Below are 25,758 nucleotides of genomic sequence, written 5' to 3'. Positions count from 1 at the left end.
TTAGAGAAGGCAAAGATGCAACAGAGTCACAGTCACTGAGGCTGGAAGAAACCTCTGGAGATCATTTATTTTAACCCTCCCACTCAAGCAGTCAGCTATAGCACCCTGCCCTGGACCATAATCATTGAGTTTTGAGCATTTCCACAAAACTACATGCACAACCCCTCTGTGCAACCGGTTCATGTTTGTTTTCTTGTGTTCAGAGAGGGGATCTTGTATTTTAATTCATGCTCATTGCCCCCTGTGCTGTCTTTGGGTAGCAGTGAGAAGGGGCTGGTGATCTCTTCATTCCCTCTCATCAGTGCAGTCATACACATTGACAGAATGCCCTGCAAAGCCTTCTCTTCTCCAGGTGAACTGTTCCAGCTTCCTCTCACCTTTCTTTAAATGAAATACAAAAAACTACACAGAAAAAAAAAAAAGGGGGGAGGGGTGGGGAGGAGACCCAGTAAAGAGATCACATACTGCTAGCTTTCACTTGGTTAGAAGTAGTCTCTCTCTGGAACAGAGCAGGTAGAAAGGAATCAGCAAAATGCTGCAATGCTTTTATCCAGGACAGCAAACTCCCAAAGACTAACAGAGAATCAGAAGAATGTTTTGGGATCTTTGCCTTCAGCAATTTAGCAATTTTAGAATTAAAACCTACTTCCAGTCTGAACAGAGTATTTATTCTCCTAAATTGTGTACCTCTCCACAGCAAGCACTTAGCAATGTGACGTGCAAAATATTGTGAATATGGTTTCCATCATGCTTGGTTTTTAACAGATTACATTACTGAGCAATAAGGTGTGGAAAGTCATGGGACCAGAGGGTATGTGGAAGACAGAAGCAGAGAAAAACAGAGAAGCTAGAAAGCACCATAAGAATCCTAAGAATAAGCAGAGGTCCAGAGAAAGACATCCTGATAAGAACCAATATAGGCATGGAGGAGTGAGGGGGACATGTTGGGTGTTTGGTTTGTTAAAAGCAGCTGAGTTGACAATTAGCAAACTGGTAAGAGTAAAGATACAGTTATGATCCTCATGTTTAGCTAGGAGGTCAAGAGATTTGAAAAGGACCAGCTCCTGAGGGAAGTAAGAGCTAAAAACTGACCTGAAGAGAGGGTGAGAGGAGCTCTGAGAAAATTAATCCAGTCAGTACGATGGAGAATGTTAAATGAAAGGGAGGAGAGAAAACCAGTGGGGAGGGCTGTTGGGGTTACAGGCTGAGAACTCAAAGCACTTCTACTGTAGCATCAGTCAGGAGAAAAAGGAACCTCATATACAATACAAGAAGAGAAGGGATAGCACAAGACAAGAGTGAAGAGTTAAAGAGGCAGGTACAGTATTTCTTCCTGCAACCAAAATAATAGCTGTAAGGGAGCAGATAAGAAATACAGAACACCACCACAACACAACCAAAAATCAGTAGGAACATTTGCTACCACAACTGACAACCAAAAAGAGTTAAACTAAAGAGCTGACAAAAATCCCAGCTGTTATTGCAGATGGGAGATCCAATTAAAACTCAGAAGCAGAATTGTTCATCTAAGACAATGGCAAAGCCAAGGGAGAAGAAAATGTTTCTGCACCGGAGGAAGTTTTCCTACTTGCAGGATTTCCACCTGAGATACTCCACAGTGCAGAAAGAGCAAGGGAAGTTGCCCAAGCTGATCACACTTCAATGTCAAACCAGTGCTCTCAAGTGATTACAAATTCCTTTACAAATACACGCCTACTGCACAAGCAGCCAGGCCAGGAGTTTGGAACAGTTTTGCACTGACAGGGTTGTGCTGCACTGTGGTCAAGTCACTTTTGAGGTAGATGCTGTTGGTTTTAGAGGAGACACCTGGACCCTGCTGTATTAAAGATCAGGTAATCACAAAGGTTACAAATGTCAGAACTGTGATTCAGGCAGTCATACTTCTGCGAGTGTGGTATCCCCAGATGTGATGCTTCTGCAAGTGAACCCCAATGTTAAAACTCTCTCAGCTTTCTTGGTGTTTCCTCCAGCTTTCACTACAATCACTTTGGGAGCTGCAGCTCTTTGTCACTGAAGCTAGTCTTGGAAATAATTCATTTTCTATTCTGTGAAGGAATCCTCAACTTCAAATTTCATCAAAATCAGCTAAGCTTTTTAAGTTATGACAAAAACCTCCTGATACACCTAATCCCATTTAAAGCCTCCACATGAGTAAGCCAGCCAGACAAAACACTCAACACGCAAAGAAAATCAAGTTTTTAAAAACCCAGACATAAAAGATGCAAGTAAAAGTGAAAGAATCTCTTACAGCTGAGTGGTGACAGAATCATGGAATAACAGAACCATTTAGGCTGGTAAAGACCTTTGAGATCATCCAGTCCAACCATTTTGTAATTCTACCAAGGCTGGGGCTAAACCACGTCACTCAGCATCACACCTCTGCATCTTTGAAACGCTTCCAGAGATGTGGATTCAACCACCTCCCTGGGCAGTCTGTTCCAAGGTATGAGAATCCTTTCAGTAAAGAATTTGCTTACAATGTTCAACCTAGACCTCCCCTGGTGCAACTTGAGACCATTTCCTCTTGTCCTATCACTTGTTACTTGGGAGAGAAGACCAGCCCCTCCCTGGCTCCAACCTCCTTTCAGGGAGTTGTAGAGAGCCAGAGGGTCCCCCCTCCATCTCTGCTCCAGACTCAACAACCCCTCAGAGTTCCCTCAGATGCTCCTCACACAACCTATTCTCCAATAGCTTTGAAAAGCTATTTTTAAATGTAAGACAATTTTAGCCTCAATCTGACATTTTTATTGACAGTTTTCTTCAGAGCATACAGCACTTCTGTAAAACAAAATAATTCCAGGTACTGCCCTGTAATTCAACATCCCAAGGGCAGATCTTACTGGAATAGGTAAAAATAGCACTAGTGAACATGCCAAAGGAGAGTCTTTCCACTATATGGCCAGTGCTTAGATTGCAACATCAGCTGGCTCTCTTTTTATAACCTCCTGATTGCCAGTGAACGAGTTACACAGTCAACTTAAAAGGTTTGAGAAATCCAAGGGTAAGCGCTGGAGCTCCCTTTCAGCTGAAATCAATCCACTGTATCACCCTGCCACAGACACTTTGTTTCAGCATGCTATTATTGCCTGGGTAAGCTTTAGACTTGCTTCTAAAGCACTTCACTGAGGAATGATGTCATCCAGAACACAGTTTATTTTTGGGGAAATGTCAGCATAAAATTAGAGACTTGCACGTTTTCTTGTTTCTTTTGGCTGCAACACAGGTTTAGAAGCCACTTAATTTACTATATTCTCTTGCAGACATCCTCCAATGGAGCCTTCTACAAAAGCACCCCCCCTCAACTACAGCCACCCTGGAATAAGCACTCCCCAGCATCTCAGCTCTGGATGGGTTTTGTTCTGTGCTTCCACGTGAAGATAACAACCATCACAACGTGAACACTTACAACTGTTAGACCTATGATCAAACAGGCAGAAATGTTGTTTTGCTAGAAGAAATTCAGGCTCCTTAGCCAGCAGCTTGACTTAGAGATGACTGCAATTGCTTAGCTTTCTAATTAGGCAGCAGGGAAACCAGTCTCCTCCCATCTTCAACACCACAAACAGGTTTCTGCTTGCTCATGCCTACAGACTGGGATTGATAGGACACAGCTTTCCAAAGCTACTGGAGAGGGAGAAAGGGACAGAAAAGCCATAAAAAAGCAGGATGCCACATAGCTTCCACAGGCACTATTCCATTTTTTTCTCCTCAGTCTAAGCAAAACCAAATGATCATCAACATACTTAACTCTTCTCAAATTTTAAAGTGCTGGTATGGTCAGAAATGTTTCTTACTTGCACAGAGTGGTCCCTGCCCTGTGTCTATATAAAGAAATATGCACAGGTCTCATGCAAATTCAACAGTAGAGAGTTTAGACACATTTGTCCTACTTCAATGCATGAGCTTTACAACAGAGGTTTTACAAAAAGCCCAGAAAATAGCAACAAGAAGTGCACAAGAAATAATATTAGACATTATGAAATAATCTTAGACATGAAGGAATTCAAATTCTATCAGGAACTGCCAAAAATCAGGAAAACATTAGCCTGATAGGAATCTCTCAGAATTAACAACTGCTGGGCAAATTCTGAACTTCTGGAATGCTAATGAAATGTTTTATAGGATGAGACTCCAGCACTGGATCCTCTGCCATAAACATGATCAACTTTCAGTGAAACTGAAAGTTCTTAAAGTTAAAATACCCCCCCAAGTTGCTGTAGTGTATCAAAGTGCACCTTCTTTTCACCTGGAAGCTAGAGAAAGACTCACACACTTCTGTTCATCTCCACACTAAATGGAATTAAAATCCACCACACATTTGTAAAATGCTCTACCTCATGTGATAATCACTTGAGAGTAACACAACTACCACTTTTTTCTTCTTTCTTTTGGTAGTAATAAATTGGGACTTATTCAAGAGATGGTTAAAATATGATTAACCTGTATTTTTTTCTCCCCAGCAACACTGCCACCATTGAAGCTTCCAGCATAATGGTCCTTCCATACACCAGCTGCATTACTTTGCAGGATTATCCCTCTGCATCAGTTCCATGCAAACAAAAAGGAGTACACAGATCTTCACCTGTTTCACTCTGCTTCCTGCAGTTTCACCAAGAAACTCTCCATAATAAATCTCAAGTTTCTTCTACACAGGAAAATTATAAAGACATTAAAAAGAACAGCAAGCAACTTATTTGCCTAACAAGCACAGTGGGAGAGAGACAATTTACCTCATTCACAGGTAGCAAGAGTAAAGAGACCAGTGCTTTTGTAGCCAGTAGACTGAAAAAGGCATTCTAGAAAATAGTGAAAGCATGACTAGACTTTGAGCAAACACTGTCAAGTGACTGAGAACAGGACAAGAAAGTGGAAGATGTAAAAGCAAGCACAGAGTAGTGATAGAGTTGACAGGGACATAAACTAAAAAAAACAGAAGACATTAGGGAAGAAGAAAAAGGAAGATTAGTTATAGAGTTTCTCAATACCTAAATGTTAGCTCTACAGTGGTACAACAGCATTCAAGTCCTTTCTTCTGATTGTGCACTACCTTGCATTCCCCTCTTGCTTAGCCTCTTCAGAGAGGTATTCTTAAAACACTCATCTCAGAATTCCAGCTTGTTCTATAGTGAATAAATTTATGTAACAGCAGACTGCAGTGGGGGCTCTGAGCCATTTTTTTCAAAGCCTAAACCTCTGAGCCAGCTTTAATTAACATGGTTTACCCCATGCCACACCCAGCTGCAAGTCGGTGAAGCAACCTCCCTCCAGCTTGTGAACTAAAAATATACAAGATGTCTCAACTGCTCTTAACCGATACTACGTATTTCAATCGGAATGCAACGTTAATTAACAGCCTTTTGTCAGCTGTTTGTCAGAAATGACACGTTTTGGGGGCAAACCTACAGCCAGCCTGCAACGCAAGCTGAAATCTGAGGAGAATCGATCACAGAGAACGGGCAGCACTACCCTAATCAGCTCAGCATCTGCAGGGAGCCACAACGCAAGTGAAACGATTCCACAGAGCAGTGAAACCCAGCACACCACCACCGCCACTAACATAAAGAGGAGCTGCCGAGGGAAGAGTTGAAGGTACAGGTCCCCTCGGCAAATTTTCAGATAGCCCACAGAAAACACGGCAGAGGTACTCACACACTCACCACAGGCACGGATGATTTGCAAGGCGAGTCTCCAACTCTTTTGCCTGCAGTTCAAACCCCCCAGCCTTGATTTAACTGTGCTGCTGCTGCTGCTGCTGCTCTGCTTGGTTGTGCAGGAGACGTTTGGAACAGGCAGAGGAGAAACAGCAGGACACAGACACACCTGCAACTGCAAACAAACCCAGTGACTCGCATTTGCCACCACGTTGTTCTACACAGATCCAGTTTTCCTGCCTTGAAACCTTAGCTGTAAAAAGCTTGGAAGCAAAAGCCTCTCAAAAACAGAGTTCAGCCACACTGACTACGTGGCTTAGAACGCTGAAAAAAAAAATACACTCACTCATGCAAACATTCTGTTTATTATCAGTTATAATTCTGAGCTCTGAAGCCTACCAAGGAAAGGCTTTACTCATTTCCAAATGACTCCAGAGCAGGGCTTTGTTTCACCTCATCTACTGTACAGGCTGCAGCATTTCAGCTGAGATGACCATATTCTGTTAAACTGTAAAAGGTCAGCACACGCTGCTGCAATAAAATCAACTTTGTGTGAAACAGATGGCATTTAGAGTACAAACACAACATTCAAGTCACTAAAGAGATAAACCAGCGCCAGCTGCTTTTCAAAGCAAAAGCCTTGTTTACAAGAAAATAGCGTATGCAGCAAGAGCCAACAGAGCACTGAGAATTACTCACACAACTTGGTCCAAAACAGACTTTCTTAGAATCACAGAATCATTTTCGCTGGAAAAGACCTTAAAGATCACTGAGTCCAACCGTTCCCTAACTCAACCATGGCTGGGGCTAAACAATGGCCCTCAGCATATTTACATAGTTTTTAAACACCTCCAAGAACAGAGGTTCAGCCACCTCACTGGGAAAGCCCTTCCCAGGGTTTGGCAATCCTTTCAGGGAAGAAGTTTCTTCTGAAGTCCAACCTAAATCTCCCCTGGTGCAACTTGTGGCCATTTCCTTTCACCCTAGAACTTGTTACTAAGGAGGACAGTCCTCATCTGGCTCCAGCCTCCTCTCAGGGACTTGTAGAGTGAGGTGGTCTCCCCTCAACCTCCTTTTCTCCAGGCTAACCTGCCCAGTTCCCTCACCCGCTCCTCACAAGACCTGTTCTCTAGACACAGCTTCACAGTCTTTCTCTGGACACACTCCAGCACCTCAGTGTCCTTCTTGTGGTAAAGGGCCCAAAACTGAACCCAGTACTCAAGGTGTAACCTCACCAGTGCCCACTACAAGGGCAAGATCACTTCCCTTGTCCTCCTGACCACACTACTGCTGATCCAGGCCAGGCTGCTGCTGGCCTTCTTGGGCACCTGAGCACACAATGGCTCATCTTCAGCCCCTGTTCACCAGCAGCTCCAGGTCTTTCTCTGTTGGACAGTTTCCAAGCCTGAAGCATTCATGGGGTTGTTATGAACCAAGTGCAGGATCCAGCAATTGGCCAGGTCTTGTCAGAAACACTAGGGACATCACTACACACGTCTGGATTTCCCATACTGTTGTATTGGCTTCATGCTGTCTCAAAACTCACAAGTTAATGGATGCTCATGGCTGAAATACCTTTTCATAGGCACCTAGGTCATAAGGTCAGCATTTTCACTTGATTTCTCCACGTTCCATCAATTCCTCTTCAACTAATTTCTAGAGCTGACAAAAACCTTCCCACAACCTTATTCAGCACACAGTGGATACATTTCACATCAGCAATTACTGAAGTGTTTTGCTTAAGCAATTCCTCAGAAGGGGCACAATGCAGATGTTTGCAAATGTCTGCCTGTCTACAAGCTAAACTTCTGTGAAACCTCATGACTTACACCACCATGCTTGAAATTTTAGTCACAAGTTTTAATCTTGCTTTCACTGCTTCTCTTATTGCCCCAAACACACATTATTTTCAATTGTGCAATTTGATGCTTTTAGGAGAAACAGAATTCCTGTACCTCTTCACAGAGTAACACAGCCTTTACATTCCTGTATTTCCAAGTGTGAAGACAGTCCACAGACTTGTGCCTCACAAGACAATCATCTTTTTCAATTATTGCTTTGTTTCAAGCAGCACTTGCATGGAAGTTTTGGAAATCCAACTACACAAAACCATAGTACCCTTGTTTCTCAAGCACCTGGTGTGATGTGACCATGGCACTCGGGTCTCTTGCCGCCTCTCATCCAGCAGTTCCTGGATGTATTAGCCTGTTTCAACTACACATTTAGGCAGAGGCATCAAGAACAGCAAATTCCCACAGGCTATGGAAATAGGAAGCCACAGTATGGAAGAATCCTTCGCTGCCCAGGCCTCCTCATCAGCCAGAGCACTGCAGCACAAAGCAAACTAAGAACAAACCCTCCCTCTTGCCTATCTGACAGGGCAAGAAGGTAGACAAGCCATATAAGAATGAAGGCAGAGGAGGAGGAGAGAAAGTCTGGAGGGTGTTTAAGTAAGGCAACAGCAAATACAGGCAAAAGAGGGGAGCTAAAGGTGTGGTAAAAGGAATGATGGAAGGTGCCATGGAAGCATATGTTTGCAGCAGAGGTGATCACAGACCCAAATACTGAACTGAACTAGACTTTCTCGGCTCATTTCCTCTCATACCTTTATTAGGAACATAAAAATAACTTAAACATTCTGTACCCATAACACCAAAGCAAATTCATCAGCACAACTCCTGCACTTCAAACTGATTGAGTACTTACCCACACCCACTGGTTGCCATCTCCTACAGAAGTTTCAGAACCAATAGCTCTCACCATCTCCAACTAATTTGTTTTCAAAGACAGGCAACACAGAAAACTTGGGGGTTTTTCCTCAATTCCTCGTTTCACAACAGAGAAAGAGCCAAACAAATAAACTGGGGGGGCGGAAGGGGGTTTATGTCCCAGAAGAAACTAGTGCTGATGTAGCACACCAAGAAGTGCTGACCAATGATTTCTGTGGATCACGCTTGTGGTTTATAAAATAGGAGTTATTTTAATAAGCTGTAGTAAGTTCAGGCCCTGAGACAGCACTAACTTCATGTGTAATTTGAATAGACTTTGTTGGTAGTGTTAAAGAATTAAAAATGGAAAATTACAGGTAAACACCAAATGCATTAGATTAGAAAAGAAGTAGTTCCGTATCTTCTTTGGAGAAGAAACCAGGTATTTCCTCTGCCACTTCCAGATTTTCTCTCAAAGCAGGTTAGACAGCCGTGTTGCACAATAAGTTGCCCAGTCCTGAAGATATTGAGTATGGCAACAAACCATATGGAAAACACATTCCAGATTTATGAAAGCACCACAGCTCCAACCCAATTAAGCCAGGTCACTTCTGATTCAATTCTCTAAAATTAAATTGCTTACCATATTCATCACTCATCCATTTCAGGAACCTAATACACAGATCCATACCTTTTTCTTTTTTTTTTCTATGATTAACTGTAGCCTTAGGGTTTACCTACAGAAAATTTTCTTCCAGATAAACTAAATTAAAGCAAAATTTCTTTAAGACAAAGTAAATTAAAGCAATTTCCACTCTGACTGGGTTTCCCCAGAACAGATGTAACTGAACTGCCTGAAATTAACTCTCACATTCACCAATTCAATCTCCTCTTCTGGACCAACACTGCACTCATGTCCTAAAGGACAAACAAGACCATCCAAATTAGATCCTCATTTTACACAATGCAGTACTCCTTTAGGCAATATTTGGAGCCAAGTTTTTCAGAAGCATCAAAGTAAACGACATTTTAAAGTTCTTTTGTCCAAAACTGTTTCGGCTTTAATTTTGGAAGAACCTTAGGTTTGCACCATTACAGACCCTTCCTGGTTTGCATCTACAACAACCTACAATTGCACCTGGAATGCACACTGTGCTGTAGCAATTCCACTACAACTGGTTTTGACATCTCATTGTCCCAGGTAAGGTCCCTGTATTTACGGGGGTCACTTAAAGGCTAAGAAGGGGGGGGGGGGGGGAAATCTGGAAGAGTTATTTAGCCTGAGGTAAGCGAGACAAACAATGGACGAAAGAAGTTCTGCTGTTAGCACAGGCAGGTCATTTGTGTGTACATTTTACACTGCAGATAAAAAGAGTCCAGAATCCTCAGCACAATCCTGGAGCCCTGACTCTGGTGGAACACCATTTCTACATGGCAAAGCTGGAATGGTTTAGAAGAAATCAGGAAAGTAAGGAAACTTACTCCATTTTGGAAAAGCCTTTTTTAAAATCCAACTGAATTTACACCAAACTAAAGAAAGAAAGAAGAAGAAAAAAATCCAAAACCAAACCACAGGCAAGCAGTTCAAACTGGAAAATGCCTCAGCAGAACGCATGTAGCTATGCTAACACGACTTCAACGCATTTTCCGTTCCCGGCTGAGCGAACAGCAGATCAAAGTAACAGCGGTTAGGGAGTCCCCGCTGGAAGCACAGGAGGGACAAAGCTGCCAGCAGCCAAGTGGAGCCCCGAGGAGGCCGGGCAAGTGGAGCCGCCGCTTGCATTTCCCTCTTCCAGCGACCAGGGCACCCTTCCAGGTGCCTTTGGATGCCCGTCGCCCATCTCGCCCGCCCGCCAACCAGCCGCCACAGCACCGACCCGGGCCGGGCGGAGCTGCAGCACCGGGGCACACCCGCCTGGGCCGCGCATCTCCCCCGGGAGCGGCCGCGGCTCCGCGCTGGCACTGACAGGCGGCTGCCCCAACACACCTGACCCGCCGCGACGGGCCGCGGACACCCACCACCACCACTACCCCGCCCCGAGCTTTTTGGCACCTTCGCCGCTCCCCGGGCTAGTGCCGCCGCACAGCCTCTCCTCCTATCGAGGCGATAGCCTCCGGCCGGGCCCCGCGGCAGGGACGCCCGCCCCAGCGGCGGGCTCTGAACGATTCGACCGCAAAGGGTTCCGCGATGAGCCGCGACCCGCAGGTACGGAGGTGGCCGGTTCCTCTTCCCCCTCCTTCTTCTCTTCCTTCTTTCTCCCAGTCCCCAACGAGGGGTGCGCGGCCGCTCTCCCCCGAAGTGGTTCCCCTCACGGCCGAGACGGCCGTCGGGTCAGCGCGCTGGGAGCAGCCGGCACCGCTCCAGGCGCCAGCACCGAGGAAAGGAAGAGAAGAGAGAGAAGGGGGAGAAGAGAGAGAAAGGAGTGACCTCCGCTCCCTCGTTCCCTGCCGCGTCCCGGGCCGCTCAGCAGCCCGACCCCGCTCCTACCTATGTCACTCCCTCCCAGCGACTCCCTCCAGGCTCTTGTCTCGCTCGGCACCGTTCGTTTCGTTCCTCATCTAAAATGGCGGCCTCACACTCAGCGAGACATTTATCCTCCGCCCATCGACCTCTCAGCACTCGGCTCCTTCCCTTTCGCCTGGCTCTCCTTCTTTTCCCGTCCTCCTCCCCGCCCCTCGGCCTGACGGCGGAGCGCCGAGCTATCGATAGCACCACTGCTCTCCGCCCCTCTGCGGGCCGCCATTTGGGAGCGGAGGCAGGGGCTTAGGTGTCGGGGGTAGTTTCACTCTTTCTCATCCTGCCGCCTTTCCTCTCCACACTTTCCTTGGGAACCGGCCTGGGGATGGAGGGTGAGCTCTGGGGCAGCTGGAGGTGACTGAGCTGTCTCCCCTCCACCTTCCCGAAGCGCTGCCGCCGGCCGGGCGGGTCAGTTGCCTCCCCGCAGCCCCTTGCCCGCCGTTTTTCCTTAGCCCAGCTGAAATCTCCTACTCGTTTGACAATTAGTTAAATGGGTCGCATCGGCAGTGAGGGAGCTCCCCGGGGGGTGGGCACCAATGGGACCCTGGGACAGAGCTTTCTCCTCCCCGAGCAGCCCCCGAGCTCGGCCGCGCTGCCAGCACGGAGCCGGCGGGTCTTACCTGCTGGAAAGCGAGCCGTGTTTCTGTGGAGAAGAGGCAGAAATTCCCAAGGGGCGGTACGTGCCGGGAGGGGTGGGGAGGCAACTGCTGGGAAAGGTATCTGTGGAGAAATTAAAAAAAACCCACCACCCCATAGCGTGCAGCCTCCTTTCCTGGAGCAGACAGGGAACAGCTGTCAGCCTGCCGTGCCCCGTGTGGCAACCACAAGCGTTTCGGTTGGAAAAGCCCTTTAAGATCATCGAGTCCAACTGTTATCTAACACTACCGAGGCTGGTGCTAGACCGCGTCCCTCAGCACCGCGTCTCTGCCTCTCCGAAACACCTTCAGGGATGGGGATTCTACACCTCACTGGCAAGCCTGTACCAGGCAGCCTCTTCCCTTTCAGGGAAGAAGTTTCTTCCAATGTCCACCCTGAACCTCCCCGGGTGCAGCTTGAGGCCATTTCCTCTCGTCCTCGCAGCCTCCATTGTAAGGGTGTAAAGATTCTGAAGGATTCTGCTGGCTGTTTATGGGGTTGCTTAGCTTGGAGAAGAGGAGGCTCAGAGGAGACCTTACTGCTCTCTACAACTACCTGAAGGGAGGTTGTAGCCAAGTGGGGGTTGGTCTCTTCTCCCAGGCAACCAGCACCAGAACAAGAGGACACAGTTTCAAGATGTGCCAGGGGAGGTTTAGGCTGGATGTTAGGAAGAAGTTCTTCATAGAAAGAGAGATTGGCCATTGGGATGTGCTGCCTGGGGAGGTGATGGAGTCACCATCACTGGAGGTGTTTAGGAAGAGACTGGATGAGGTGCTTGGTGCCACGGTTTAGTTGATTAGATGGTGTTGGGTGATAGGTTGGACTCGATGATCTCAAAGGTCTTTTCCAACCTGGTTAATTCTATTCTATTCTATTCTATTCTACTCTAATTCCTATTCTAATTCTATTAACTTCCAGTGCACTCCAAACTAACCTATTTCAGGTCAGGCTTTGAGGCTGTGCAGCGCTGCACATTAAATGGTAAGCAGTTAATTTATCCTCCCAAAACAAAACTTCTAAGGATAGCCATTGCAAAGTAAAACATTTCTCCTAGAACTGCTTTTTAAAAGAGCATAGGTGTTCACATTTGCAGTCATGTAAGTTACATTAATTGTTAATTAAATAAGCACTTCTCTAAAAAGAGCCTCCAGCAAAACTCTCTCAGCCTTATTTGGGATTTCTCCACAGAAGAAAGTTTATTCCAATATAAACCAAAGCTTGCATTCAGCTAAAGTCACATTAACCTCATGGAAGCATAGCAAAGGCAAGAAAAAATGCAGCAGTGCAGGGCTGGCCTCTCCTAAGCACCAAATAAGAAAGAAAAGAAAAAAATAATACAAGGTCTTTGGCTACTGGTGCCCTCCAGGAAGAGGTGTGGTTGCCAAATAATAGGAGGTTGGAATGAGGATGGCAACCAGGAGCTCTAGAAGGCTGAAGCAGACATTCCCATGTCTCTAGAATAGTGTGATTCACTACTTTATTCCCGTTGGGTTCCAGAAGTTACCCAGTTATTCCAGTGTATGAAAGCATTCAGAGGATATTGCTAAAAGAAAGATTTAACTCGAGTTTTGCATCACTCTTTTGCAAGACAAACCTCATGGACCTTCCAAACTTTGTGGGGAAAAGTGCCTGTTCTCTTTTTTCTCTTCCTCAGGCGTACCAAAAAAAACCTCCAGAAAAACTCATACTGTGATTGCATCTACCAAGGACAGAACTGTGAATCATTCAAGTTCTTACAGAGTTGTTTTTCTCTTGAATGTCACATTAGAGCCTAAGGAGTCATAGAATTGTAGAATCATGGAATGGTTTGGGTTGGAGGGGATCTTGGAAGGTCATCCAGTCCACCTTTCTCTGCAGTCAGCAGGGACATCCTCAAGTAGATCAGATGGCCCAGAGCCCTCTTGAGCCTGACCTTGAATATCTCCAGACATGGGACTCCAACCACCTTCCTGGGCAACCTGTTCCAGTGATCCACTACCCTCATGGTAAAGAACTTGTTCCTAACATCCAATCTAAATCTGCTCTGCTCTAGTTTGAAGCCATTGCCTCTTACCTTGTCACTGCAGGCCTTTGTAAACAGTCTCTCTCCATCATTCTGCTAGCACCTTTCAGATACTGGAAGATCATTATTAGGTCCCCCTGGAGCCAGGAGGAACCCCCAGCTCCCTCAGCCTGTCTTTGTAGCAGAGGTTCTCCAACCCCTTGATCATTTTCATGGCCCTAATGAGTCTTCTGATACACACACTGCATCATTTATGTGACTCTACAGGAGTCACATCCATGTATCTGACTTCAAGAGCTGGGCCAGGAGAAACAAATAAACTCAGAGCAGAGTGTACAATAAATATTCACATGGCTTAAGACTACACATATCCATGTAATAGGATAGAGGCAGTACAGGTTTCCACAAAATATGCAAAAGGAGCTTAAATACCCTAATATAAAATAGGAATAAGACCATGAGAAGCATAAAAAGAAGGGGGGAAAGAAAAGAGGGATAACTACTTCCAGAAGAGGTGGTTTTGACAGAAGAAAGGCTGTAAAGTTTTAACCTCCTTTTAAAGGAGTGGAAGGCTCAAGGATTGCAGTCATGGAACAAATGAAACAGGGATAGGGTGGAAATTTCAGAGAGTTAAACAATGTAGCACATGCAAAGAAATACAATAATTACCCCAAAAAAAGGGGAAAAAAAAGAAGAAAAGCAAACAAGGAAACCAAGCAAAGAAACTCAAACATTACCCACACTGATGTGGAAGGGGAACAGAACTGGAACACACTTTCCAAAATAAGCTGCAAACTATTAGCGTTCTTCCTGGGGTTGATCTGTTTTCTGTTTGTGTTTAGTGGTTGGGTTTACAATGTGTTTAACATCTGAACACCCAGGTATTAGACTTGCATTTGTTCAGGCCTATCATTCAATCTTAGATTTTCAGCATCTGAGGGGTTTTCTCCCTCTACAAAAAGCTGCCCTAGGAGAGATCAAGTACCGGTGCCACTGGGGTGCAGGGCTGGCTGAGTTGGTGACAGTAACTACGATCCTGTGGTGTAGAGCTGGGAACTCCCTTTTGTCTCCTGGCTATGTCACACAGGCACAGCCACCCCAGCCTCACAGATCTCTGTTTCCTCACAGTCAAAAATGGGGTGGATGGTTCTGATTGACCATCTTTGAGAAGAGATTTAAACGTGACTGCTGAAGAGAACCACAGAGAAATGAAACCTGCTACTGATTTGTCATGGCTCAGTTTGCTATGTGCAGTATTTGTGTATCCCCAGATTATTGAGCTGGCATTACTTGGGGAGTCTCAAAGAATATTAAAGGGTTTAAGTGGCCTTAATTGTATTGTCAGTACATAAAATGGTCAGGCATTGGAACAGGCTGTCCAGGAAGGTGGTGCAGTCCCCATCCCTGGAGGTGTTTGAGAAATGTGTGGACGTGGTACCTGGGGACACGTTTTGGTGGCTCTGGTGGTCTTGGGTGGAAGGTTGGACTCAATTATCTTAAAAGTCTCTTCTGACCAAAACAATTCCATAATTTGAAGAGGCTCATAAGAACAAGTAGCAAGAATTAGGAGTGTAGTGCTGGCTGGGGAAAACAAACAAAAAAAGCAAGGTATACAATCACTTTATGATGACCTTTGGGTATCAAATCTTACTCCCTTAGTTTCCAAGCCAAGGACTGCTGCAGACAAACTTTGCCCTTGTACCCAGGATTGTTCAGTCTGAGCCGCTTTCAAAGCACTGAGCTTCTGTGTGCTGTTATGACATATATGCTATAAATTATTCTTTTATTCCCCACTAAGATTTATCTTCTTTTTTTAATAAGAAGACATTGCTAAGGAAAAGTTTAAGTCAAGTTGAATACAAAAGAAGTCCAACACATAGAGGCCATAAAGGAAGTGGCCTTGATCAAATCAAGCAATAGCATCCTACAAGACAAATACTCCAAATAAGAACTACCTTCTTTGTATGGTGATGCATAAACTCTATGCTTTCTAGTTCAGCTAAAAGACTTCATTGTCTCCCTGTGTGACTGAAGTGATCAAAGCAGAGGGGTGGGAAAGTAATTGATGGTTTCTTTGGGTTTTTTTTCATGCATTGTAGAATTAAAATGGCATACATTGCTTTACAACAACAGGAATATTATAGATGAAGCTGGTAACAAAGCAGTAAACTTGTTTTGCTGGAATTCAACCATAGCACAGTCTGTTCACATTAGTTGTTTTGGTTGTTTTATCCTGAACAAACTCTTTTCATTTTATCATTTTCCAACTAAATGTGGTTGCTATTGGGCTGGCTGGGGTGCATACCTTCCTCTGCTCTGTTCAGCATCTCCTCAGCCAAATAGTGAAGCTAAATCTTGGGAGTCTTTCTCTTCCTCATGAAAATAGCACCTGACTTGCCATTGGCACAACACCAAAGACACTGCCTTCCAAAAGCTGTGGTCTTTATCATCAGTCACAGAGTAAGCAGGCAGTGACTTCTTCCCTGAAAGAGCTGGATTCTGGAAGCAGATCCTTTTAACCAACTCCTGCACTCAGAAAACTCTAGGGGAAGTCCGTCAGACCCTGAGACAGGGTTGTGCAGGTGAGTGTATCTGCAGGCTCTGACCCACAAGGATTTCCTTCAGCAAATCCTCACCTCTGTGAAATCAACTCATGTGCTTCATGATGCAGAATGGACTCCCTGATACCAACCTCAAGGATACTGAAGCCTAAAGCAATAACAGCATATGGTTTTAAATCCCCTTTATTTACTTTATTTAAGTGCTTTAGGACAGTTAGCAAAATGTATTTAGCTGTGTTCTGCACACACACACAGACAGAGCTTGTGAGGCAGTGCTCAAGGTAAATATGTTGTCCCACAGTTGCCTCCACAACACTGCAAACAAGTTTTGACTTATCTCTTGACTACTTCATTCTGTATATAAACTTGGTTGCATCTTACTTTTAGCCTTACTTTCCTTCCTTCTTTCTTTCTTTTTCTTTCTTTCTTTCATTCTTTCTTTCTCTTTCTTTTTTATTTTTCTTCTTTCTTTCTTCCTTCCTTTCTTCCTTTCTTTCTCTTTCTTCCCTTCTTCCCTTTCTTCCTCTCTTCCTTTTTTCTTTCTTTTACTGTTTTTACACTTTAATTTAAGAAATCATAGAATCCTTTAGGTTGGAAGAGTCCTTTAAGATCATTGAGTCCAATCATTAACCCAGCACTGCTAGGTCACCACTAAACCATGTCCCTCAGCACCACATCTACACAGCTTTGAATCCCCTGCAGGGACCACCACTGCCCTGGGCAGCCTGTTGGAGGGCTTGACAACCCTTTCAGGGAAGTTGTTTCTAATATCTAACTGTTTCTAAACCTTCCCTGACACAACATGAGGCAATTCCTTCTAAAATCAAGGACTATTATCCTCTGCATATTGGTATATTCTTCCAGAGTCACAGAATCATAGAATTGTTTCAGTTGGAAGAGACTTTGAAGATCATTGACTCCAATCTTCAACCTAACACCACCGTGGCCACTGATGCAGTCTAGGAAGCAAAAACTGAAAGACTCAGGAAAAATTGTCATCACAAAAAACTGTCATCACAGACTCATTAAGGTTGGAAAAGACCTTCAACATCATGAAGTCCAACCATAACACAACTACCATGACCACTGAACTATATCCTGAAGCACCACATCCACATGCTTCTTGAACACCTCCAGGGATGGTGACTCCACCACCTCCCATGGGCAGCCTTTTCCAATGCCTGAGCACTCTAACACTACAATCCATCTATTAGATATTTACACCTCTATTATGGCTCTTCTCTTGTCCTTCTATAAACTTAACAATAAAAACATTTGATGGAAATGTCAGTTGCAAGAGAGTTTCAGTATGAGTTTGTTTACTTCAGACTAAAATTGAAACAGATCTTCATTAAGCCTTGGAGTAATAAGTCAGTTCTTCTGAGAGCAGCTCTATAAACAGTAAGCAATCATCTATTATTGAAACAAAAAAGTTGTATTAGCCTTTCTTCACTGATAATCTTCCATGAAGCATTCCTAACATGTTCAACAAACTCTCTCCCAGCTCCCAGCCCTCCATATGCTCCTACTGTAATTTATGGTATTAGAGATATCCAGTGTCCCTGGGCTTGTTACATACAGTGAAGCAGAGAATTTCTGGTTCTCCAGTTTCAGTGCAATGCAATTTGCTTCTAGGAAAATTCAGAGGCACTGCACTACCCCATCCAGTTCTCTCAGCCTCTTCTGCAGACAGGGTGAGTTAAGCTGCTTTCCTGAATTTTAGACATTCATTTGCAGTACTTATGACCAGGGCTTCATTTTCTTCTCCAGTCAGAAGTTGTGACACATAGAAAGGCTTAGATTGGAAGGGACCTCAGAGGTCATCTACTCCAACTTCACTGCCATGGGCAGCGACACCTCTCAAATAGACCAGGTTGCCCAAGGCCTCATCCAGCCTGGCCTTGAACATCCCCAGGGAGGAGGCATAAATACTGGTCATAACTTTGAAACCTGAGACATGAGGCACAGGTCCTGCTTACAGACAATTGTCCCTGCTGTGTGACTCATTTGCTCTGGCAGATCTTAGCTGCCTACTTGTTTGCAAATGCAGTACAAGCTGGCTGTAAAAAACCCTAAAGCATAAACAACAACACAAATCACTAAAGCCACCTGGTTTTGAAGTGATTTCTGTTGAACTGTGCCCCACAGGTCCAGTTGTACTTTATTAGGCAACAATAGCTGTGGATTTGCCCTGTAGCTGGAAATATGTTGGAGGGATGGTAGTCAGATTCCCAAGAGAAGGATCAAGAGTCTGGGTAGCCTGCCTTTCGGCACAGACAGAACATGGGAAGCTTCAAAGAGGAGCACAAGACAACAACACTAAGTCAGTTGGTGCACCAGCTCACACCAAGAATATCAAAGCATGAAACTCCTCTTAGAATAATGATTTAGAAATGGAATGTGGAGATGCTGAGCTGCTGGGTGCCACCTGCACAGCGAACACATACTCAAGCAAGGGGAGGGGGAAGCCAGCCCAAACCAAAACAATCTAGGCTTTAATTTGTGGCTATTTGAACAGTCATCCCTATTTGGTAGACAATAAATCCAGCACTTTGATTTATACATGGATTCTATTTTGGAAACCTAACCAAACTGGTTTATTTGGTTTATTTTGCCTTTCTGAAAAAAAAAAAGAAAAAAAAAAAGAAAGAAAGAAAAAAAGAAAGAAAAGTCTAACCACAATAAAAAACTGTTCAGGGCTAGGTACTAGAGTTTAAAAATAACAAAGCAGAAATAGCTCCTTCCTGACAAACCTTTGCAGAGCCGACCCTGAATATATAATTGCTTGGTAGACTTCTTGCTCTGACCTAGAGCAACATGAAGAGGCTGAGCATCTGATCTGGCACAAACCCCCCCAAGCTGTGCAGCACTTTCCCTGTGCAGGGACAGTTTCCAGTGTGTGGTCACAGAGACACACACAGTGCTTGGTTTCTCTAGAAGTTACTTCTTGTCGTAATGTGCAGCAGGGTGACAGCAAAAAGTGAGATTTCTATGAAGAATGCAAAATAGGACGATGTGTGCACATGCACATATGCATCTGCCTGTACCTGAGTGTCTCTCTCTGGTGTCCAAAGGTTATGGAAGGGTGAGAGGTAACCAGACAAAAAAAAACAAAAAAAGATATCATAAACCTCCCTTTATCTTTTCACCAGGACAGCTAAGGGACTGAGCCGTTGGAAAGCAGCTCTGCAGAGAAGGAGCGCTGGTGGACAAGTTCACCATGAGCCAGCAATGTGCCCTCATGGCCAAGGGGCCAGTGGTCTCCTGGGGTGCATTCAGAAGAGTGTGACCAGCAGGTCACACTCTGTGCTGTAGTGAGGCCACATCTCGAGTGCTCTGTCCAGTTCTGGCTCCCCATTTCAAGACAGAAAACTACTGGAGAAAGTCCAGTGGAGGCTACAAAGATGCTGAGGGGCCTGGAGCATCTCTGTGAGGAGGAAAAGGCTGAGAGCCCTGGGGCTGTTAAGCCTGGAGAAGAGCAGCCCCAGAGGGGAGCTGAGCAATGCTCAGCATGAACTAAATGGTGGGGGGCAAGAGGATGGGGCCAGACTCTTGTCTGTGATGCCTAGCAACAGGACAAGGGACAGTGGGCACAAATCAGAACCCAGGAGGTTCCATCTGATCAGAAGGAAAAACTTTGGTGTGAGGGTGCTGGAGCCCTGGAGCAGGCTGCCCAGAGAGGTTGTGGAGCCTCCTTTTCTGGAGAGATTCCCAACCCCCCTTGGACATTGTGATCCTGGGCACCCTGCTGTGGCAGTCCTGCTTTAGCAGTGAGTTTGGACTGGATGATATCCAGAGGTCCCTTCCAATTCCCACCATGCTGGGATTCTGGGATTTTCATAAATCTTATTTATTGTGCTTCTTCATTAAAAAGACGCTATTTTTCCCCCTACATTTTTGGTGAGAAACCTGCTCTTACTGCTGCCTGTTTGCATTGGGTACAGGAACACTCACGCTCTTTTTGCCGTCACGCTCAGCTTTTATCAAAGGTAGATTCCAAGAGACAAGGGAAGCAAAAGCAGTCTAGCCAGCATGTCTATCCAGGCTGCTCTCCAGCACTGCCATTCCCAGGTACAGCCAGAGTAATTAGAATGTGAGTACAAGGTTGTAAATACCTGGCATCCGTCAAGGGTTCGACGTACCTAGCAAGAACATAAATTAAAAGTCCATTTTCGCCATGCACTAAGAGAAACTGGAGCCTCTGATTTACTGGATTCTGTTATAAAATGCCATGCAAAGTAAGAAGAAGGGGTGAAAAAAAGCATTTGGCTTTCAGCAGAAGCCTATTTATCCCCTGTCTTTCAAGTTCATCTCAAACATGCAGATAACCACAGATAGGTGATCAAAGGCACACATTACCCTTGGCGATAGCCCCAGCTTTTGGCTAGTCTTTGATACTCTCTGCTTCAGTGCCATGTACAGCAAATGGTGCTGAGGAGGGAAGGCCCATCAGAAATCCTGCTGTAAGCACATAGCTTCAGAAACAGTGCCCTGATGGAAACAGGAGAGTGGTGAAAGGACCTCAGTGCTAAGCTGATTAAGCCTGGGAGCTGTACAAGTGTAGGTTCACAGTGTTATCTGCCTGAAGCGTGCTGCCACGTCAGGTTTCAGACCTGAGGTGCAGGGGTGGAAATGTCACTAGGTACTATCAGCCCACACCTCTGTGACAGGTGTCAGCATTAGTCCTGTCAGCAGGACACAGCAGAAGGCTTCACTCTCTGAAGCTCTGTGAAGTGACACGTTGTCATTTCATGAGGAATTGCATATCCACACGGCTAGTTTAGTCTTGGTTATGAAGGTGGGGGATGTTCCTGTCAGATGTTTCATGTTGGTTTTGTTGGTTCAGATGGGGAAGGACTTCTTACAAAGGCTTGTAGTGATAGGAGAAGAGGGGATGGATTCAAGCTGAAAGAGTGTAGTTTTAGTTTGGATATTAGGAAGAAATTCTTAGCAGTAAGGGTGGTGAGACACTGGAACAGGTTGTGCAGGGAGGTCATGGATGCTCAGTCTGTGGAGGTGTTCAAGGCCAGGTTGGATGAGGCCTTGAGCAGCCTGGGCTAGTGGGAGGTATCCTTGCCCATGGCAGGGGGGTTGGAACAAGATGGTCTTCAAGGTCCCTTCCAACCCAAACCATTCTAGGATTTAACTATTTAGTTACAATAAGAACTTCATTTTTTGCAGTCACATATTCTAACTACAACCACAGACAGACTCTTGCTTGCATCGTAAGACAATCAGGGCCACCACTGACATCTCAGCACAGTGCTTCTCACACAGATTCATAGCCAGAGAGTTGGGTACAAAGCCACAGCCCCTTTGTTTTTCAGCATGACTCTAACAAGGATCTGTGTCTTGCCCAGCATTTTCCTTAAAGACAGCAGAAGGTGGAAAGTGAAGCCTCTCAGAGATGGAAAACAGTGGCGTGGGTCGGCTGTGCAGCCACTGTAAGAGGAGAATCCAGATGAGAGAAGGAACTTGTCTGCAGCTTTTGAGTTCAGCTTCTGTGGTTCTCTTAGACTTGGCCAGGGGCTGGAACTAGATGATCTTCAAGGTCCTTTCCAACCCAAACTGTTCTATGATCCTGTGCTTCTCTTAAACTGGCTGGTGGTAACTGGCTTGATTCTATGCATCAGGAGATACTTTCCCTCAATCACTGTCAAAGCTTCTAATCTGAGACGACCATTTGGCTCTGATTTCTGTAAGAACTTTCTTTTTCTCTCTCCCCCCCCCCCAAAAAAAAAAATAATCTTTCTGCAAGATAATAAAAGCCCAAAACAATGCTATGAGCAAAACAACTGAATTAGTTGAGCAGTAATTAGCAAAGACATCAGGTGAAAGGAATGCAAACATACAAGTCTTTGGCTGTGCCTGGCTGCAGAACCCCACTCTGCTTGCGTTAGGAGAATTGCTGAACCTCTCAGCAATTGCAGAGAAATGAGTATCGACATGTCTGCTGCTACCTGACTATTCTTAATGCTTTCCAAGTGCGTGTCTAATACTCAGATGCGTTCAGATGAATTTATTCAGACATTCCTCACCTTCAGACTTCTGTCGGAGGCAGAAGCTTGCTGCTGGCGGCGCGGTGTGGAAGCCTTTCATTCTACAGGTCACCTCAGCGGTGACACAAAAGGGTCAGACACTGCTGAAGCATCAGTGCTGAGGCATCAGTTTTATTTGCAGATTCAGAGAGTGCACTGGCTTGGAAGGCACCCTCAAAGGTCATCTTGTCCAGCCCCCCTGCAGGCAGTAGGGACACCCCCGACTAGATCAAGCTGCCCAGGGCCGCAATCGAGGCTTATCTGGAATGTCTGCAAGGGATGGGGCCTCAACCACCTCTCTGGGCAGCCTGTTTCGTAGTCAAGCCAAATAAAGGGAAAAAAGGCAGACTGTTCCCTGGAGAATAAAGCCCTGTTTTTCTTAAAGTACACGTTGTTAATACCTTTGTGAGTTGCAGTAACCTGATTCCATGTTCACACACTAACTTACAGCAGGAAACCAGAAAAAGGGTGTTGGGTTTTTTTTCCTGAGCACATGTGAAGTTGAATGGAGGGAAAGGAACAGCAAGTTTATGGTGGCAGTATGTAATACATGGAATCACAGTATTGTTTAGGTTGCTAGAGACCTCTAAGATCATTGTGTCCAACTGTTAACCCAGCACTGCCAGCTCACCACTAAACCATGTCCCTCAGCACCACATCTGCACAGCTTTTCCATCCCTCCAGGGATGGGGACTCCACCACTGCCCTGGGCAGCCCATTCCAGAGTTTGACAACCATTTGGGGGAAGAAATTGTTCCTCATGTCCAACCTAAACTTCCCCTGATGCAACCTGAGGCCATTTCCTCTCATCCTGGCACTTGTTACCTGGGTAACAACCTGGCTCCAGCCTCTTTTCAGGGAGTTGTAGAGAGGAGCTAGGAGGTCTCCCCTCAGCCTCCTGCTCTCCAGGCTGGACAACCCCAGTTCCCTCAGTTGCTCCTCACAAGACCTGTTCTCAAGACCACTCACATACTTACTTACAATTCCAGTGTGGGGTTTGATGACTTCACACAACACTTTAATTCCTGTACAGCTGCCACGCTATTCCCTTCATTCCAGAGTGTCACTTGCAGTATGACAGGGTCAGCAGTGCTTTTTGATGGCCCTGTAACTGAGGGCTGGATTTATCACGTTTTCAGGTAGGGTCATGCTCTTAGCTGGCAAGAATGCAGCAAAATTACTTGCTGCTTTTTTTTCCCCCTTTTTTTTCTTTTCCCTAGGCTTCATTTAGCATTTGAGAACATACTCTCAGCTGTGCTTGTGCTGAAATAGGGATGGATGGTTGTAGGGTTTGGGTTTGTTTGGCCAGCAGGTCAAGGGAGGTTCTTCTCCCACTCTACTCTGCACTGGTGAGACCACATTGGGAGTACTGTTTCCAGTTCTGGGCTCCCCAGTTCGAGAAAGACAGGGAACTACTGGAGAGAATCCAGCAGAGGCTACAAGGATGATGAAGGGACTGGTGAGGAAAGGCTGAGAGACATAGGGCTGCTTAGCTTGGAGAAGAGCAGCCTGACAAGGGATCTTCTCTATGTTTACCAATATCTGAAGGGTGAGTGTCAAGAAGAAGGGGCCAGGCTCTTTGCAGCGGAGTCCTTTGATGGGACAAGGGGCAATGGATACAAACTGCAATGCAGGAAATTCCACCTCAACATGAGAAAAAACTTCTCTGGTGTGAGGGTGCTGGAGCCCTGGAGCAGGCTGCCCAGAGAGGTTGTGGAGTGTCCTTCCCTAGAGTCTTTCAAGACCCATCTGGATGCATTCCTGTGTGACCTGCCCTAAGTTATCCTGCTCTGGCAGGAGGGTTGGACTGGATGATCTCTGGAAGTCTCTTCCAACCCCTACCATTCTATGTGTCTATGATTCTGTGATTATTTGATTTGTCATGTAATGGTTATGATTTTGTTCCAGAGAGATCTTGCATATTTTTTATAAGCACATTTCCAGACTGTTTGAAACCTAGAGCCAGGTGGGGGCTGTCTTCTCCCTAGTAACAAGTGATAGGACAATAGGAAATGGACTCAAATTGCACCAGGGGAGGTTTAGATTTGATATCATGAAGGATTTCTTCACCAGAAGGGTCAGACACTGGAACAGGCTGCTCAGCGAAGTGGTGGAGTGCCCATCCCTAGAGGTATTTGAAAGCTGGATGAGGAGATTAGGAACATGGTCTAACAGTTGTGTACAGGGAGATGTTAGGTTATCACAGTATCACAGTACATTAGAGGTTGGAAGGGACCTCCGGAGATCATCCAGTCCAACCGCCTTGACAGAGCAGCATCACCCAGGGTAGTCTGCACGGCAATGCATCCAGGTGGCTTTTGAAAGTCTCCAGAGAAGGAGACTCCACAACCTCTCTGGGCAGCCTGCTCCAGGGATCTGTCACCCTCACTGTAAAGAAGTTTCTCCTCATGTTGAGCTGAAACCTTCTGTGGTCCAGCTTGTAACTGTTGTTCCTTGCCTTATTACTGTGCACCACTGAAAAGAGTTTGGCCTCCTCCACTTGACACCCACCCCTCAGATATTGATAGGCATGGATCAGATCCCCTCTCAGCCTTCTCTTTTCCATACTCTATCACCCCAGGGCTCTCAGTCTCTCTTCACAGGGGAGATGCTCAAGACCCCTAATCATCCTTGTGGCTCTCTTTTCAACTCTCTCCAGCAGGTTCCTGTCTCTTTTGAACTGGGGAGCCCAAAACTGGACAGGTGTGGTCTCAGCAGGGCAGAGTAAAGCAGGAGAAGAACCTCCCTAGCCCTGCTGGACACACTTTTCTTGAATGCACCAGTGGATTCAGTGATCTTGAGATCTTTTCCAAGCAGGTGATTCTATGATTGTATGCCAAGTGACCAAAAGATAAACCAGGCCTGTTCCAGAAGTCTCTGAGTGTGTGTAAGGAATAGGATCTGTTGTTAGATTTGACACAGTATAGCTCCTGTGAAAAAACAGATCATAGATTATTCAGTTTCTTACAGGCCATGTGATTCACTCGAGTGTTTAACTCAGGCATGTGGAAAATCCTAGTTTCTCTTAGGGGGAGACAATAGACTTAAGTGATTAAAAGTCTTCCTGGTAGCTTTTTGCTGCTTGTTTTTGTAGGAAGTTCAGAAGTGTCTGAGGAAAGCCCCACGATGTTTGTGTGGCTTTGTGACTAATGGGAAGAACTGACACCCAAATACGCTCCTGCTGCAGCAGTGTGGAACAAGAAACAACAAAGCAGTCAAGAAGGAAAGATCACCGAGACTCCCTGTCTAGAAGATAGCTTTTCCTTGAGGAAAGTGAAACTGCTGTGGAACAGCTTAGATGAAACACTTGAGCTGATGCTTTGCCAACGAAGCCTGCCTTGAGATTTGGCAAAGATCCAGGATGTTCTAATTACCTTCCCTTTGCAATTTGAGTTCTTGGTAAGAAAGTGCTGCTTGGAAGCAGCTAACACTGTAGAATCTGATGATCCTGAGTAAATGTTGTTGTTCTGCTGGGCTAGAAACAACCTTTCCAAAAAAATATGTACATAAATAAATAACCCCACAAAACACCACAGAACTCTTTTGGTTGGAAAAGACCTTCAAGATGATCAAGTCCAAGCCTTCACCCAAACAGACTGAAAATGTTTTATCAAAGAAGATAA

At 45.3% G+C, this 25,758-nt stretch overlaps 1 protein-coding gene across 8 annotated transcripts in view; it reads right to left on the bottom strand.

Annotated features, from left to right (window-relative positions):
* The window catches only part of RAF1 (Raf-1 proto-oncogene, serine/threonine kinase), a 103,988-nt gene that overhangs the window by 47,917 nt on the left and 30,313 nt on the right, over nucleotides 1-25,758 (bottom strand). For 4 of the 8 annotated variants that reach the window (XM_054166498.1, XM_054166536.1, XM_009902339.2 and 1 more), the window contains exon 1: nucleotides 10,869-11,034. The exons of 1 other annotated variant lie outside the window; for it this stretch is intronic. The gene's annotated coding sequence lies outside the window, so the exon portion shown is untranslated. Of the gene's footprint in view, nucleotides 1-10,868; nucleotides 11,035-11,518; nucleotides 11,591-25,758 lie in introns of those variants that run through there. 3 more of the 8 variants (XM_054166524.1, XM_054166510.1, XM_054166542.1) reach the window with 3 other exon arrangements.

This window comes from Dryobates pubescens, chromosome 1 (assembly GCF_014839835.1).
Source record: "Dryobates pubescens isolate bDryPub1 chromosome 1, bDryPub1.pri, whole genome shotgun sequence".
NCBI lineage: Eukaryota > Metazoa > Chordata > Aves > Piciformes > Picidae > Dryobates > Dryobates pubescens.
Note: the sequence above shows the minus strand (reverse complement) of the source record. Positions and strands in the feature narration are given on the sequence as shown.